Raw genomic sequence first — 17,366 nt, 5'->3', positions numbered from 1 at the left:
ATAAGTAAAGTGAAGTGAAGTGAAGTCAATCGCCTTAACCACTCGGCCAACTCATCTTTCTGGCACAAATAAAGGAGGATTTTCTGACACCACTTGTCTTGTTTTAAATCAATTCTTTATACATTATTGGTTGTGTTCTCATCAATATCACAGGCTTGTTAGCATGTCCACTTTCAAGTGAGCCTTTGCTTAAAGAACATTTATTTTACTTTAAACGTAACCTATATTTGTGAACTACTACACCATCATGTTGATCCATCACAAATGACAAAAAATCATAACATACACATCTGGCCATTGACATGACTACTACTATAACAGTAAAGGTAGATTTTTATTAAATGTGTTCTATGTATAACTTTAATGAAAGGCATTGTTCATTGAAGAAGATTTCTTAATTGAATTAGTTTTTTTTTGACATTTGAGTGTCAGCTTCACTTATGAAGCATTACTTGCAAAATTCCATCTCCAAGCCGACGAGGATGGGATTTGAACCCATGCGTGCAGAGCACAATGGATTAGCAGTCCATCGCCTTAACCACTCGGCCACCTCGTCTTTCTGGCTCAAAAATGAAGGGTTTTCTGACACCACTTGTCATATTTTAAATCATTTCTTTATACATTGTTGGTTGTGTTCTCAGCAATATCACAGGCTTGTTAGCAAGTCCACTTTCAAGTGAGCTTTTGCTTAAAGAACATTTATTTTACTTTAAACGTAACCTATATTTGTGAACTACTACACCATCATGTTGATCCATCACAAATGACAAAAAATCATAACTTACAGATCTGGCCAATGACATCACTTCAACTATAACAGTAATGGTAGATTTTCACTAAATGTGTGCTATGTATGTCTTTAATGAAAAGCATTGTTCTTTGAAGTAGATTTCTTAATTGAATTAGTTTATTTTTGACATTTGAGTGTTAGCTTCACTTATGAAGCATTATTTGCAAAAATTCCATTTCCAAGCAAACAACTCCAAACCGACGAGGATGGGATTTGAACCCATGCGTGCAGAGCACAATGGATTAGCAGTCTATCGCCTTAACCACTCGGGCACCTCGTCTTTCTGGCACAAATAAAGAAGGGTTTTCTAACACTGCTTGTCTTGTTTTAAATCAATTCTTTATACATTATTGGTTGTGTTCTCATCAATATCACAGCCTTGTTAGCAAGTCCCCTTTCAAGTGAGCCTTTGCTTAAAGAACATTTATTTTACTTTAGACATAACCTATATTTGTGAACTACTACACCATCATGTTGATCCATCACAAACGACAAAAAATCATAACATACACATTTGGCCAATGACATGACTTCTACTATAACAGTAATGGTAGATTTTCACTAAATGTGTTCTATGTATGTCTTTAATGAAAAGCATTGATCATTGAAGTAGATTTCTTAATTTAATTAGTTTATTTTTGACATTTGAGTGTCAGCTTCACTTATGAAGCATTATTTGCAAAAATTCCATTTCCAAGCAAACAATTCCAAACCGATGAGGATGGGATTGGAACCCATGAATGCAGAGCACAATGGATTGTTCTCTGCACGCATGGGTTCAAATCCAATCCTCGTCGGTTTGGAATTGTTTGGTTGGAAAAGGAATTTTTACAAATAATGCTTCATAAGTAAAGTGAAGTGAAGTGAAGTCAATCGCCTTAACCACTCGGCCAACTCATCTTTCTGGCACAAATAAAGGAGGATTTTCTGACACCACTTGTCTTGTTTTAAATCAATTCTTTATACATTATTGGTTGTGTTCTCATCAATATCACAGGCTTGTTAGCATGTCCACTTTCAAGTGAGCCTTTGCTTAAAGAACATTTATTTTACTTTAAACGTAACCTATATTTGTGAACTACTACACCATCATGTTGATCCATCACAAATGACAAAAAATCATAACATACACATCTGGCCATTGACATGACTACTACTATAACAGAAATGGTCGATTTTTATTAAATGTGTTCTATGTATAACTTTAATGAAAGGCATTGTTCATTGAAGAAGATTTCTTAATTGAATTAGTTTATTTTTGACATTTGAGTGTCAGCTTCACTTATGAAGCATTACTTGCAAAATTCCATTTCCAAGCAAACAATTCCAATCCGATGAGGATGGGATTTGAACCCATGCGTGCAGAGCACAATGGATTAGCAGTCCATCGCCTTAACCACTCGGCCACCTCGTCTTTCTGGCTCAAAAAAGAAGGGTTTTCTAACACCAGTTGTCATATTTTAAATCAATTCTTTATACATTGTTGGTTGTGTTCTCATCAATATCACAGGCTTGTTAGCAAGTCCACTTTCAAGTGAGCCTTTCCTTAAAGAACATTTATTTTACTTTAGACATAACCTATATTTGTGAACTACTACACCATCATGTTGATCCATCACAAACGACAAAAAATCATAACATACACATTTGGCCAATGACATGACTTCTACTATAACAGTAATGGTAGATTTTCACTAAATGTGTGCTATGCATGTCTTTAATGAAAAGCATTGTTCTTTGAAGTAGATTTCTTAATTGAATTAGTTTATTTTTGACATTTGAGTGTTAGCTTCACTTATGAAGCATTATTTGCAAAAATTCCATTTCCAAGCAAACAACTCCAAACCGACGAGGATGGGATTTGAACCCATGCATGCAGAGCACAATGGATTAGCAGTCTATCGCCTTAACCACTCGGCCACCTCGTCTTTCTGGCACAAATAAAGAAGGGTTTTCTAACACCACTTGTCTTGTTTTAAATCAATTCTTTATACATTATTGGTTGTGTTCTCATCAATATCACAGGCTTGTTAGCAAGTCCCCTTTCAAGTGAGCCTTTCCTTAAAGAACATTTATTTTACTTTAGACATAACCTATATTTGTGAACTACTACACCATCATGTTGATCCATCACAAACGACAAAAAATCATAACATACACATTTGGCCAATGACATGACTTCTACTATAACAATAATGGTAGATTTTCCTTAAATGTGTTCTATGTATGTCTTTAATGAAAAGCATTGTTCATTGACGTAGATTTCTTAATTGAATTAGTTTATTTTTGACATTTGAGTGTCAGCTTCACTTATGAAGCATTATTTGCAAAATTCCATTTCCAAGGAAAAAATTCCAAACCGACAAGATTTGAACCCATGCGTGCAGAACACAATGGATTAGCAGTCCATTGCCTTAACCACTCGGCCACCTCGTCTTTCTGGCACAAATAAAGATGAGTTGTCTGACACCACTTGTCATATTTTAAATAATTTCTTTATACATTGTTGGTTGTGTTCTCAGCAATATCACAGGCTTGTTAGCAAGTCCACTTTCAAGTGAGCCTTTGCTTAAAGAACATTTATTTTACTTTAAACGTAACCTATATTTGTGAACTACTACACCATCATGTTGATCCATCACAAACGACAAAAAATCATAACACACACATTTGGCTTAGATTTTCACTAAATGACATGACTTCTACTACTTCTACTAAAACAGTAATGGTAGATTTTCACTAAATGTGTTCTATGTATGTCTTTAATGAAAAGCATTGTTCATTGAAGTAGATTTCTTAATTGAATTAGTTTATTTTTGACATTTGAGTGTCAGCTTCACTTATGAAGCATTATTTGCAAAAATTCCATTTCCAAGCAAACAATTCCAAACCGACGAGGATGGGATTGGAACCCATGAATGCAGAGCACAATGGATTGTGCTCTGCATGCATGGGTTCCAATCCCATCCTCGTCGGAAAAGGAATTTTTACAAATAATGCTTCATAAGTAAAGTGAAGTGAAGTGAAGTCAATCGCCTTAACCACTCGGCCAACTCATCTTTCTGGCATAAATAAAGAAGGATTTTCTGACACCACTTGTCTTGTTTTAAATCAATTCTTCATACATTATTGGTTGTGTTCTCATCAATATTACAGGCTTGTTAACATGTCCACTTTCAAGTGAGCCTTTGCTTAAAGAACATTTATTTTACATTAGACATAAACTATATTTGTGAACTACTACACCATCTTGTTGATCCATCACAAACGACAAAAAATCGTAACATACACATTTGGCCAATGACATGACTTCTACTATAACAGTAATGGTAGATTTTCACTAAATGTGTTCTATGTATGTCTTTAATGAAAAGCATTGTTCATTGAAGTAGATTTCTTAATTGAATTAGTTTATTTTTGACAATTGAGTGTTAGCTTCATTTATGAAGCATTATTTGCAAAAATTCCATTTCCAAGCGAACAACTCCAAACCGATGAGAATGGGATTTGAACCCTTGCGTGCAGAGAACAATGGATTAGCAGTCCATCGCCTTAACCACTCGGCCACCTCGTCTTTCTGGCACAAATAAAGAAGGGTTTTCTAACACCACTTGTCTTGTTTTAAATCAATTTTTTATACATTATTGGTTGTGTTCTCATCAATATCACATGCTTGTTAGCATGTCCCCTTTCAAGTGAGCCTTTGCTTAAAGAACATTTATTTTACTTTAGACATAACCTATATTTGTGAACTACTACACCATCATGTTGATCCATCACAAACGACAAAAAATCATAACATACACATTTGGCCAATGACATGACTTCTACTATAACAGTAATGGTAGATTTTCCTTAAATGTGTTCTATGTATGTTTTTAATGAAAAGCATTGTTCATTGATGTAGATTTCTTAATTGAATTAGTTTACTTTTGACATCTGAGTGTCAGCTTCACTTAAGAAGCATTATTTGCAAAATTCCTTTTCCAAGGAAAAAATTCCAAACCGACAAGATTTGAACCCATGCGTGCAGAACACAATGGATTAGCAGTCCATCGCCTTAACCACTCGGCCACCTCATCTTTCTGGCACAAATAAAGATGAGTTGTCTGACACCACTTGTCATATTTTAAATCATTTCTTTATACATTGTTGGTTGTGTTCTCAGCAATATCACAGGCTTGTTAGCAAGTCCTCTTTCAAGTGAGCCTTTGCTTAAAGAAAATTTATTTTACTTTAAACGTAACCTATATTTGTGAACTACTACACCATCATGTTGATCCATCACAAACGACAAAAAATCATAACACACACATTTGGCTTAGATTTTCACTAAATGACATGACTTCTACGACTTCTACTATAACAGTAATGGTAGATTTTCACTAAATGTGTTCTATGTATGTCTTTAATGAAAAGCATTGTTCATTGAAGTAGATTTCTTAATTGAATTAGTTTATTTTTGACATTTGAGTGTCAGCTTCACTTATGAAGCATTATTTGCAAAAATTCCATTTCCAAGCAAACAATTCCAAACCGACGAGGATGGGATTGGAACCCATGAATGCAGAGCACAATGGATTGTTCTCTGCACGCATGGGTTCAAATCCAATCCTCGTCGGTTTGGAATTGTTTGCTTGGAAAAGGAATTTTTACAAATAATGCTTCATAAGTAAAGTGAAGTGAAGTGAAGTCAATCGCCTTAACCACTCGGCCAACTCATCTTTCTGGCACAAATAAAGAAGGATTTTCTGACACCATTTGTCTTGTTTTAAATCAATTCTTTATACATTATTGGTTGTGTTCTCATCAATATCACAGGCTTGTTAGCATGTGCACTTTCAAGTGAGCCTTTGCTTAAAGAACATTTATTTTACTTTAGACATAAACTATATTTGTGAACTACTACACCATCTTGTTGATCCATCACAAACAACAAAAAATCATAACATACACATTTGGCCAATGACATGACTTCTACTATAACAGTAATGGTAGATTTTTATTAAATGTGTTCTATGTATAACTTTAATGAAAGGCATTGTTCATTGAAGAAGATTTCTTAATTGAATTAGTTTATTTTTGACATTTGAGTGTCAGCTTCACTTATGAAGCATTACTTGCAAAATTCCATTTCCAATCAAACAATTCCAATCCGACGAGGATGGGATTTGAACCCATGCGTGCAGAGCACAATGGATTAGCAGTCCATCGCCTTAACCACTCGGCCACCTCGTCTTTCTGGCTCAAAAAAGCAGGGTTTTCTGACACCACTTGTCATATTTTAAATCATTTCTTTATACATTGTTGGTTGTGTTCTCAGCAATATCACAGACTTGTTAGCAAGTCCACTTTCAAGTGAGCTTTTGCTTAAAGAACATTTATTTTACTTTAAACGTAACCTATATTTGTGAACTACTACACCATCATGTTGATCCATCACAAACGACAAAAAATCATAACACACACATTTGGCTTAGATTTTCACTAAATGACATGACTTCTACGACTTCTACTAAAACAGTAATGGTAGATTTTCCTTAAATGTGTTCTATGTATGTCTTTAATGAAAAGCATTGTTCATTGAAGTAGATTTCTTAATTGAATTAGTTTATTTTTGACATTTGAGTGTCAGCTTCACTTATGAAGCATTATTTGCAAAAATTCCATTTCCAAGCAAATAATTCCAAACCGACGAGGATGGGATTGGAACCCATGAATGCAGAGCACAATGGATTGTGCTCTGCACGCATGGGTTCCAATCCCATCCTCGTCGGTTTGGAATTGTTTGCTTGGAAATTGAATTTTTGCAAATAATGCTTCATAAGTAAAGTGAAGTGAAGTGAAGTCCATCGCCTTAACCACTCGGCCACCTCATCTTTCTGGCACAAATAAAGAAGGGTTTTCTAACACCAGTTGTCATATTTTAAATCAATTCTTTATACATTGTTGGTTGTGTTCTCAGCAATATCACAGGCTTGTTAGCAAGTCCACTTTCAAGTGAGCTTTTGCTTAAAGAACATTTATTTTACTTTAAACGTAACCTATATTTGTGAACTACTACACCAACATGTTGATCCATCACAAATGACATAAAATTATAACTTACAGATCTGGCCAATGACATCACTTCTACTATAACAGTAATGGTAGATTTCACTAAATGTGTGCTATGTATGTCTTTAATGAAAAGCATTGTTCTTTGAAGTAGATTTTTTAATTGAATTAGTTTATTTTTGACATTTGAGTGTTGGCTTCACTTATGAAGCATTATTTGCAAAAATTCCATTTCCAAGCAAACAACTCCAAAACGATGAGGATGGGATTTGAACCCATGCGTGCAGAGCACAATGGATTAGCAGTCCATCGCCTTAACCACTCGGCCACCTCGTCTTTCTGGCACAAATAAAGAAGGGTTTTCTAACACCACTTGTCTTGTTTTAAATCAATTCTTTATACATTATTGGTTGTGTTCTCATCAATATCACAGGCTTGTTTGCATGTCCGCTTTCAAGTGAGCCTTTGCTTAAAGAACATTTATTTTACTTTAGACATAACCTATATTTGTGAACTACTACACCATCATGTTGATCCATCACAAACGACAAAAAATCATAACATACACATTTGGCCAATGACATGACTTCTACTATAACAGTAATGGTAGATTTTCCTTAAATGTGTTCTATGTATGTCTTTAATGAAAAGCATTGTTCATTGACGTAGATTTCTTAATTGAATTAGTTTATTTTTGACATTTGAGTGTCAGCTTCACTTATGAAGCATTATTTGCAAAATTCCATTTCCAAGGTAAAAATTCCAAACCGACAAGATTTGAACCCATGCGTGCAGAACACAATGGATTAGCAGTCCATCGCCTTAACCACTCGGCCACCTCGTCTTTCTGACACAAATAAAGATGAGTTGTCTGACACCACTTGTCATATTTTAAATCATTTCTTTATACATTGTTAGTTGTGTTCTCAGCAATATCACAGGCTTGTTAGCAAGTCCTTTTTCAAGTGAGCCTTTGCTTAAAGAACATTTATTTTACTTTAAACGTAACCTATATTTGTGAACTACTACACCATCATGTTGATCCATCACAAACGACAAAAAATCATAACATACACATTTGGCCAATGACATGACTTCTACTATAACAGTAATGGTAGATTTTCCTTAAATGTGTTCTATGTATGTCTTTAATGAAAAGCATTGTTCATTGACGTAGATTTCTTAATTGAATTAGTTTATTTTTGACATTTGAGTGTCAGCTTCACTTATGAAGCATTATTTGCAAAATTCCATTTCCAAGGAAAAAATTCCAAACCGACAAGATTTGAACCCATGCGTGCAGAACACAATGGATTAGCAGTCCATCGCCTTAACCACTCGGCCACCTCGTCTTTCTGACACAAACAAAGATGAGTTGTCTGACACCACTTGTCATATTTTAAATCATTTCTTTATACATTGTTAGTTGTGTTCTCAGCAATATCACAGGCTTGTTAGCAAGTCCTTTTTCAAGTGAGCCTTTGCTTAAAGAACATTTATTTTACTTTAAACGTAACCTATATTTGTGAACTTCTACACCATCATGTTGATCCATCACAAACGACAAAAAATCATAACACACACATTTGGCTTAGATTTTCACTAAATGACGAGACTTCTACGACTTCTACGAAAAAAGTAATGGTAGATTTTAACTAAATGTGTTCTATGTATGTCTTTAATGAAAAGCATTGTTCATTGAAGTAGATTTCTTAATTGAATTTGTTTATTTTTGACATTTGAGTGTCAGCTTCACTTATGAAGCATTATTTGCCAAAATTCCATTTCCAAGCAAACAATTCCAAACCGACGAGGATGGGATTGGAACCCATGAATGCAGAGCACAATGGATTGTGCTCTGCATGCATGGGTTCCAATCCCATCCTCGTCGGTTTGGAATTGTTTGCTTGGAAATTGAATTTTTGCAAATAATGCTTCATAAGTAAAGTGAAGTGAAGTGAAGTCCATCGCCTTAACCACTCGGCCACCTCATCTTTCTGGCACAAATAAAGAAGGGTTTTCTAACACCAGTTGTCATATTTTAAATAAATTCTTTATACATTGTTGGTTGTGTTCTCAGCAATATCACAGGCTTGTTAGCAAGTCCACTTTCAAGTGAGCTTTTGCTTAAAGAACATTTATTTTACTTTAAACGTAACCTATATTTGTGAACTACTACACCAACATGTTGATCCATCACAAATGACATAAAATTATAACTTACAGATCTGGCCAATGACATCACTTCTACTATAACAGTAATGGTAGATTTCACTAAATGTGTGCTATGTATGTCTTTAATGAAAAGCATTGTTCTTTGAAGTAGATTTCTTAATTGAATTAGTTTATTTTTGACATTTGAGTGTTGGCTTCACTTATGAAGCATTATTTGCAAAAATTCCATTTCCAAGCAAACAACTCCAAAATGATGAGGATGGGATTTGAACCCATGCGTGCAGAGCACAATGGATTAGCAGTCCATTGCCTTAACCACTCGGCCACCTCGTCTTTCTGGCAGAAATAAAGAAGGGTTTTCTAACACCACTTGTCTTGTTTTAAATCAATTCTTTATACATTATTGGTTGTGTTCTCATCAATATCACAGGCTTGTTTGCATGTCCGCTTTCAAGTGAGCCTTTGCTTAAAGAACATTTATTTTACTTTAGACATAACCTATATTTGTGAACTACTACACCATCATGTTGATCCATCACAAACGACAAAAAATCATAACATACACATTTGGCCAATGACATGACTTCTACTATAACAGTAATGGTAGATTTTCCTTAAATGTGTTCTATGTATGTCTTTAATGAAAAGCATTGTTCATTGACGTAGATTTCTTAATTGAATTAGTTTATTTTTGACATTTGAGTGTCAGCTTCACTTATGAAGCATTATTTGCAAAATTCCATTTCCAAGGTAAAAATTCCAAACCGACAAGATTTGAACCCATGCGTGCAGAACACAATGGATTAGCAGTCCATCGCCTTAACCACTCGGCCACCTCGTCTTTCTGACACAAATAAAGATGAGTTGTCTGACACCACTTGTCATATTTTAAATCATTTCTTTATACATTGTTAGTTGTGTTCTCAGCAATATCACAGGCTTGTTAGCAAGTCCTTTTTCAAGTGAGCCTTTGCTTAAAGAACATTTATTTTACTTTAAACGTAACCTATATTTGTGAACTTCTACACCATCATGTTGATCCATCACAAACGACAAAAAATCATAACACACACATTTGGCTTAGATTTTCACTAAATGACGAGACTTCTACGACTTCTACTAAAAAAGCAATGGTAGATTTTCACTAAATGTGTTCTATGTATGTCTTTAATGAAAAGCATTGTTCATTGAAGTAGATTTCTTAATTGAATTTGTTTATTTTTGACATTTGAGTGTCAGCTTCACTTATGAAGCATTATTTGCCAAAATTCCATTTCCAAGCAAACAATTCCAAACCGACGAGGATGGGATTGGAACCCATGAATGCAGAGCACAATGGATTGTGCTCTGCATGCATGGGTTCCAATCCCATCCTCGTCGGTTTGGAATTGTTTGCTTGGAAATTGAATTTTTGCAAATAATGCTTCATAAGTAAAGTGAAGTGAAGTGAAGTCCATCGCCTTAACCACTCGGCCACCTCATCTTTCTGGCACAAATAAAGAAGGGTTTTCTAACACCAGTTGTCATATTTTAAATCAATTCTTTATACATTGTTGGTTGTGTTCTCAGCAATATCACAGGCTTGTTAGCAAGTCCACTTTCAAGTGAGCTTTTGCTTAAAGAACATTTATTTTACTTTAAACGTAACCTATATTTGTGAACTACTACACCATCTTGTTGATCCATCACAAATGACAAAAAATCATAACATACACATTTGGCCAATGACATGACTTCTACTATAACAGTAATAGTAGATTTTCACTAAATGTGTTCTATGTATGTCTTTAATGAAAAGCATTGTTCATTGAAGTAGATTTCTTAATTGAATTAGTTTATTTTTGACATTTGAGTGTTAGCTTCACTTATGAAGCATTATTTGCAAAAATTCCATTTCCAAGCAAACAACTCCAAACCGACGAGGATGGGATTTGAACCCATGCGTGCAGAGCACAATGGATTAGCAGTCCATCGCCTTAACCTCTCGGCCACCTCGTCTTTCTGGCACAATTAAAGAAGGGTTTTCTAACACCACTTGTCTTGTTTTAAATCAATTCTTTATACATTATTGGTTGTGTTCTCATCAATATCACAGGCTTGTTAGCATGTCCGCTTTCAAGTGAGCCTTTGCTTAAAGAACATTTATTTTACTTTAGACATAACCTATATTTGTGAACTACTACACCATCATGTTGATCCATCACAAACGACAAAAAATCATAACATACACATTTGGCCAATGACATGACTTCTACTATAACAGTAATGGTAGATTTTCCTTAAATGTGTTCTATGTATGTCTTTAATGAAAAGCATTGTTCATTGACGTAGATTTCTTAATTGAATTAGTTTATTTTTGACATTTGAGTGTCAGCTTCACTTATGAAGCATTATTTGCAAAATTCCATTTCCAAGGAAAAAATTCCAAACCGACAAGATTTGAACCCATGCGTGCAGAACACAATGGATTAGCAGTCCATCGCCTTAACCACTCGGCCACCTCGTCTTTCTGGCACAAATAAAGATGAGATGTCTGACACCACTTGTCATATTTTAAATCATTTCTTTATACATTGTTGGTTGTGTTCTCAGCAATATCACAGGCTTGTTAACAAGTCCTCTTTCAAGTGAGCCTTTGCTTAAAGAACATTTATTTTACTTTAAACGTAACCTATATTTGTGAACTACTACACCATCATGTTGATCCATCACAAACGACAAAAAATCATAACATACACATTTGGCCAATGACATGACTTCTACTATAACAGTAATGGTAGATTTTCCTTAAATGTGTTCTATGTATGTCTTTAATGAAAAGCATTGTTCATTGACGTAGATTTCTTAATTGAATTAGTTTATTTTTGACATTTGAGTGTCAGCTTCACTTATGAAGCATTATTTGCAAAATTCCATTTCCAAGGAAAAAATTCCAAACCGACAAGATTTGAACCCATGCGTGCAGAACACAATGGATTAGCAGTCCATCGCCTTAACCACTCGGCCACCTCGTCTTTCTGGCACAAATAAAGATGAGTTGTCTGACACCACTTGTCATATTTTAAATCATTTCTTTATACATTGTTGGTTGTGTTCTCAGCAATATCACAGGCTTTTTAGCAAGTCCTCTTTCAAGTGATCCTTTGCTTAAAGAACATTTATTTTACTTTAAACGTAACCTATATTTGTGAACTACTACACCATCATGTTGATCCATCACAAACGACAAAAAATCATAACACACACATTTGGCTTAGATTTTCACTAAATGACATGACTTCTACGACTTCTACTATAACAGTAATGGTAGATTTTCACTAAATGTGTTCTATGTATGTCTTTAATGAAAAGCATTGTTCATTGAAGTAGATTTCTTAATTGAAATAGTTTATTTTTGACATTTGAGTGTCAGCTTCACTTATGAAGCATTATTTGCAAAAATTCCATTTCCAAGCAAACAATTCCAAACCGACGAGGATGGGAATGGAACCCATGAATGCAGAGCACAATGGATTGTGCTCTGCACGCATGGGTTCAAATCCAATCCTCGTCGGTTTGGAATTGTTTGCTTGGAAAAGGAATTTTTACAAATAATGCTTCATAAGTAAAGTGAAGTGAAGTGAAGTCAATCGCCTTAACCACTCGGCCACCTCATCTTTCTGGCACAAATAAAGAAGGATTTTCTGACACCACTTGTCTTGTTTTAAATCAATTCTTTATACATTATTGGTTGTGTTCTCATCAATATCACAGGCTTGTTAGCATGTCCACTTTCAAGTGAGCCTTTGCTTAAAGAACATTTATTTTACTTTAGACATAAACTATATTTGTGAACTACTACACCATCTTGTTGATCCATCACAAATGACAAAAAATCATAACATACACATTTGGCCAATGACATGACTTCTACTATAACAGTAATGGTAGATTTTCACTAAATGTGTTCTATGTATGTCTTTAATGAAAAGCATGGTTCATTGAAGTAGATTTCTTAATTGAATTAGTTTATTTTTGACATTTGAGTGTTAGCTTCACTTATGAAGCATTATTTGCAAAAATTCCATTTCCAAGCAAACAAGTCCAAACCGACGAAGATGGGATTTGAACCCATGCGTGCAGAGCACAATAGATTAGCAGTCCATCACCTTAACCTCTCGGCCACCTCGTCTTTCTGGCACAAGTAAAGAAGGGTTTTCTAACACCACTTGTCTTGTTTTAAATCAATTCTTTATACATTATTGGTTGTGTTCTCATCAATATCACAGGCTTGTTAGCATGTCCGCTTTCAAGTGAGCCTTTGCTTAAAGAACATTTATTTTACTTTAGACATAACCTATATTTGTGAACTACTACACCATCATGTTGATCCATCACAAACGACAAATAATCATAACATACACATTGGCCAATGACATGACTTCTACTATAACAGTAATGGTAGATTTTCCTTAAATGTGTTCTATGTATGTCTTTAATGAAAAGCATTGTTCATTGACGTAGATTTCTTAATTGAATTAGTTTATTTTTGACATTTGAGTGTCAGCTTCACTTATGAAGCATTATTTGCAAAATTCCATTTCCAAGGAAAAAATTCCAAACCGACAAGATTTGAATCCATGCGTGCAGAACACAATGGATTAGCAGTCCATCGCCTTAACCACTCGGCCACCTCGTCTTTCTGGCACAAATAAAGATGAGTTGTCTGACACCACTTGTCATATTTTAAATCATTTCTTTATACATTGTTGGTTGTGTTCTCAGCAATATCACAGGCTTGTTAGCAAGTCCTCTTTCAAGTGATCCTTTGCTTAAAGAACATTTATTTTACTTTAAACGTAACCTATATTTGTGAACTACTACACCATCATGTTGATCCATCACAAACGACAAAAAATCATAACACACACATTTGGCTTAGATTTTCACTAAATGACATAACTTCTACGACTTCTACTATAACAGTAATGGTAGATTTTCACTAAATGTGTTCTATGTATGTCTTTAATGAAAAGCATTGTTCATTGAAGTAGATTTCTTAATTGAAATAGTTTATTTTTGACATTTGAGTGTCAGCTTCACTTATGAAGCATTATTTGCAAAAATTCCATTTCCAAGCAAACAATTCCAAACCGACGAGGATGGGATTGGAACCCATGAATGCAGAGCACAATGGATTGTGCTCTGAACGCATGGGTTCAAATCCAATCCTCGTCGGTTTGGAATTGTTTGCTTGGAAAAGGAATTTTTACAAATAATGCTTCATAAGTAAAGTGAAGTGAAGTGAAGTCCATCGCCTTAACCACTCGGCCACCTCATCTTTCTGGCACAAATAAAGAAGGATTTTCTGACACCACTTGTCTTGTTTTAAATCAATTCTTTATACATTATTGGTTGTGTTCTCATCAATATCACAGGCTTGTTAGCATGTCCACTTTCAAGTGAGCCTTTGCTTAAAGAACATTTATTTTACTTTAGACATAAACTATATTTGTGAACTACTACACCATCTTGTTGATCCATCACAAACGACAAAAAATCATAACATACACATTTGGCCAATGACATGACTTCTACTATAACAGTAATGGTAGATTTTCACTAAATGTGTTCTATGTATGTCTTTAATGAAAAGCATTGTTCATTGAAGTAGATTTCTTATTTGAATTAGTTTATTTTTGACATTTGAGTGTTAGCTTCACTTATGAAGCATTATTTGCAAAAATTCCATTTCCAAGCAAACAACTCCAAACCGACGAGGATGGGATTTGAACCCATGCGTGCAGAGCACAATGGATTAGCAGTCCATTGCCTTAACCACTCGGCTACCTCGTCTTTCTGGCACAAATAAAGAAGGGTTTTCTAACACCACTTGTCTTGTTTTAAATCAATTCTTTATACATTATTGGTTGTGTTCTCATCAATAGCACAGGCTTGTTAGCATGTCCCCTTTCAAGTGAGCCTTAGCTTAAAGAACATTTATTTTACTTTAGACATAACCTGTATTTGTGAACTACTACACCATCATGTTGATCCATCACAAACGACAAAAAATCATAACACACACATTTGGCTTAGATTTTCACTAAATGACATGACTTCTACGACTTCTACTATAACAGTAATGGTAGATTTTCACTAAATGTGTTCTATGTATGTCTTTAATGAAAAGCATTGTTCATTGAAGTAGATTTCTTAATTGAAATAGTTTATTTTTGACATTTGAGTGTCAGCTTCACTTATGAAGCATTATTTGCAAAAATTCCATTTCCAAGCAAACAATTCCAAACCGACGAGGATGGGATTGGAACCCATGAATGCAGAGCACAATGGATTGTGCTCTGAACGCATGGGTTCAAATCCAATCCTCGTCGGTTTGGAATTGTTTGCTTGGAAAAGGAATTTTTACAAATAATGCTTCATAAGTAAAGTGAAGTGAAGTGAAGTCAATCGCCTTAACCACTCGGCCACCTCATCTTTCTGGCACAAATAAAGAAGGATTTTCTGACACCACTTGTCTTGTTTTAAATCAATTCTTTATACATTATTGGTTGTGTTCTCATCAATATCACAGGCTTGTTAGCATGTCCACTTTCAAGTGAGCCTTTGCTTAAAGAACATTTATTTTACTTTAGACATAAACTATATTTGTGAACTACTACACCATCTTGTTGATCCATCACAAACGACAAAAAATCATAACATACACATTTGGCCAATGACATGACTTCTACTATAACAGTAATGGTAGATTTTCACTAAATGTGTTCTATGTATGTCTTTAATGAAAAGCATTGTTCATTGAAGTAGATTTCTTAATTGAATTAGTTTATTTTTGACATTTGAGTGTTAGCTTCACTTATGAAGCATTATTTGCAAAAATTCCATTTCCAAGCAAACAACTCCAAACCGACGAGGATGGGATTTGAACCCATGCGTGCAGAGCACAATGGATTAGCAGTCCATTGCCTTAACCACTCGGCTACCTCGTCTTTCTGGCACAAATAAAGAAGGGTTTTCTAACCCCACTTGTCTTGTTTTAAATCAATTCTTTATACATTATTGGTTGTGTTCTCATCAATATCACAGGCTTGTTAGCATGTCCCCTTTCAAGTGAGCCTTTGTTTAAAGAACATTTATTTTACTTTAGACATAACCTATATTTGTGAACTACTACACCATCATGTTGATCCATCACAAACGACAAAAAATGATAACATACACATTTGGCCAATGACATGACTTCTACTATAACAGTAATGGTAGATTTTCCTTAAATGTGTTCTATGTATGTCTTTAATGAAAAGTATTGTTCATTGATGTAGATTTCTTAATTGAATTAGTTTATTTTTGACATTTGAGTGTCAGCTTCACTTATGAAGCATTATTTGCAAAATTCCATTTCCAAGGAAAAAATTCCAAACCAACAAGATTTGAACCCATGCGTGCAGAACACAATGGATTAGCAGTCCATCGCCTTAACCACTCTTCCACCTCATCTTTCTGGCACAAATAAAGATGAGTTGTCTGACACCACTTGTCATATTTTAAATCATTTCTTTATACATTGTTGGTTGTGTTCTCAGCAATATCACAGGCTTGTTAGCAAGTCCTCTTTCAAGTGAGCCTTTGCTTAAAGAACATTTATTTTACTTTAAACGTAACCTATATTTGTGAACTACTACACCATCATGTTGATCCATCACAAACGACAAAAAATCATAACACACACATTTGGCTTAGATTTTCACTAAATTACATGACTTCTACGACTTCTACTATAACAGTAATGGTAGATTTTCACTAAATGTGTTCTATGTATGTATTTAATGAAAAGCATTGTTCATTGAAGTAGATTTCTTAATTGAAATAGTTTATTTTTGACATTTGAGTGTCAGCTTCACTTATGAAGCATTATTTGCAAAAATTCCATTTCCAAGCAAACAATTCCAAACCGACGAGGATGGGATTGGAACCCATGAATGCAGAGCACAATGGATTGTGCTCTGCACGCATGGGTTCAAATCCAATCCTCGTCGGTTTGGAATTGTTTGCTTGGAAAAGGAATTTTTACAAATAATGCTTCATAAGTAAAGTGAAGTGAAGTGAAGTCAATCGCCTTAACCACTCGGCCACCTCATCTTTCTGGCACAAATAAAGAAGGATTTTCTGACACCACTTGTCTTGTTTTAAATCAATTCTTTATACATTATTGGTTGTGTTCTCATCAATATCACAGGCTTGTTAGCACGTCCACTTTCAAGTGAGCCTTTGCTTAAAGAACATTTATTTTACTTTAGACATAAACTATATTTGTGAACTACTACACCATCTTGTTGATCCA

The 17,366-nt window shown here is 34.6% G+C and overlaps 8 non-coding genes across 8 annotated transcripts; all 8 read right to left on the bottom strand.

Annotated features, from left to right (window-relative positions):
* Positions 1–474: 474 nt before the first annotated feature.
* Positions 475–556, bottom strand: TRNAS-GCU (transfer RNA serine (anticodon GCU)). Its single transcript has one exon. It is a non-coding gene; the product is annotated as a tRNA-Ser (tRNA).
* A 1,566-nt stretch (positions 557–2,122) lies between these two features.
* Positions 2,123–2,204, bottom strand: TRNAS-GCU (transfer RNA serine (anticodon GCU)). The gene has a single exon. It is a non-coding gene; the product is annotated as a tRNA-Ser (tRNA).
* Positions 2,205–5,946: 3,742 nt separating this feature from the next.
* TRNAS-GCU (transfer RNA serine (anticodon GCU)) lies at positions 5,947–6,028 on the bottom strand. The gene has a single exon. It is a non-coding gene; the product is annotated as a tRNA-Ser (tRNA).
* A 1,073-nt stretch (positions 6,029–7,101) lies between these two features.
* On the bottom strand, positions 7,102–7,183 carry TRNAS-GCU (transfer RNA serine (anticodon GCU)). Its single transcript has one exon. It is a non-coding gene; the product is annotated as a tRNA-Ser (tRNA).
* A 2,090-nt stretch (positions 7,184–9,273) lies between these two features.
* On the bottom strand, positions 9,274–9,355 carry TRNAS-GCU (transfer RNA serine (anticodon GCU)). The gene has a single exon. It is a non-coding gene; the product is annotated as a tRNA-Ser (tRNA).
* Positions 9,356–10,938: 1,583 nt separating this feature from the next.
* Positions 10,939–11,020, bottom strand: TRNAS-GCU (transfer RNA serine (anticodon GCU)). Its single transcript has one exon. It is a non-coding gene; the product is annotated as a tRNA-Ser (tRNA).
* A 3,755-nt stretch (positions 11,021–14,775) lies between these two features.
* On the bottom strand, positions 14,776–14,857 carry TRNAS-GCU (transfer RNA serine (anticodon GCU)). Its single transcript has one exon. It is a non-coding gene; the product is annotated as a tRNA-Ser (tRNA).
* A 1,075-nt stretch (positions 14,858–15,932) lies between these two features.
* On the bottom strand, positions 15,933–16,014 carry TRNAS-GCU (transfer RNA serine (anticodon GCU)). The gene has a single exon. It is a non-coding gene; the product is annotated as a tRNA-Ser (tRNA).
* Between the last annotated feature and the right edge of the window lie 1,352 nt (positions 16,015–17,366).

The sequence above is a fragment of the Taudactylus pleione genome, unplaced genomic scaffold (assembly GCF_031769625.1).
Source record: "Taudactylus pleione unplaced genomic scaffold, aTauple2 ptg000619l, whole genome shotgun sequence".
NCBI classification, from domain to species: domain Eukaryota; kingdom Metazoa; phylum Chordata; class Amphibia; order Anura; family Myobatrachidae; genus Taudactylus; species Taudactylus pleione.
The sequence above is the reverse complement of the archived record's forward strand: the minus strand, read 5'-3'. Positions and strand labels throughout refer to the sequence as shown.